This window comes from Orycteropus afer, unplaced genomic scaffold, assembly GCF_000298275.1.
Source record: "Orycteropus afer afer isolate SDZICR_OR568_19922 unplaced genomic scaffold, OryAfe1.0 scaffold00279, whole genome shotgun sequence".
Lineage (NCBI taxonomy): Eukaryota > Metazoa > Chordata > Mammalia > Tubulidentata > Orycteropodidae > Orycteropus > Orycteropus afer.
The window spans coordinates 1,503,744-1,505,138 of NW_006921866.1; positions in this window are offsets into that span (position 1 = coordinate 1,503,744).

The window sequence follows — 1,395 nt, forward strand, 5'->3', positions numbered from 1 at the left end:
GGTTCAAACCCACCAGCCACTCCTCAGAAGGAAGGTTGGGCAATCCTACTTCTGTAGTGATAGTGCCTCGAAAACCCAAGGAGGGGTCGCTATGAGTCGGGGCCAACTCGACAGCACATATAACAACATGTAATGACCAGCAGAAATAAAAGGTGTTATTGAAATAAACTTCACTTTAAAGTGGTATTTTAAATTCCAAATTAAAGTGGAGCTATGACTAACAAACTTTTTTTAATACTTTGGCTTCATTTATAATCTTTAAGGGAAGATTGGGCTTTAGAATATCATCGCTATTATTGCTCAACAAACATTTTATATTTGCTTAATCTAATATGGTAATTTAACATATTAAATGTATTTCATTGATTCATATCATGGAGGTATTACTAACTTAAGTTTCAAGAAAAATGTGACTTGCAAAAATTACATTTTTTCTCTTTTGCCTATTTATAACTCATAACTTTACCTAAACATGATGTAGTGGCATAATTCTATAAATCTGCCCAGTATCTATATTTCTCTTCTGCTAATCTACTTCCATAGTGATACTGCCTTGGAAACCCAAGGAGGGGTTGCTATGAGTCAAGTCTGACTTGAAGGCATATAACAACAACAACAACAACAACAGTACCTTGATGTTCTTCTAGTGTTCCACCCCATCCCATATGTAGGCAATGTGATTAGCCCAGAGATCACGTAAATCCTCAATCAGAGCTACATATCATCATTCAAATATGGCCAAGTGATCAAATGTAGGCCAGTGTTGTCAAGCCTTAGACTTTCTCTTGTTTGAATTGGGAAAGAATCTGACTTTCAAAGAGAATTGCTAATCTGGTAAAATATGACCTTAGATTTAATGCTGATCTCTTTCCTATTTCAGAGGATAGACTGACTGAGACTGACTTCAATTTCTAGGAAAATAGGTCTGAGAAAAAGAAAGAGAAGATTTCTGAAGACATAATCTTGAGCACCTGGACCTAGCTCTGTCAGAAGTTTAGCTCTTTCCAAGTTGATTCTTGTTTCTTGAAACAATAAATTTTCACTGTGAGCTGAGTTTCTGGCACTTGTATTCCAAACAGTTATGATAATATATTTTAATAAAAAAGGAAATGAATACTCACTGAGGTGTGACACATATACAAAATTGCGAGGAATCATTCATTTCTGAAAAGAAATACCCTACATATGGAATTTCAAAACAATTACAGAAACAGAGGATAGCAGTTGTATAAAATGGATTTCTAGTCTTAGTCCCCACCCCAAGCACTACATTAACTCAATATAATATAGATTGTTGTTGTTATGTGCCATCAAATTGGACCAGACTCATAACGACCCCTCCTTGGGTTTCCGAGGCAGTATCACTTCGGAAGTAGATTGCCCCATCTTCCTTCC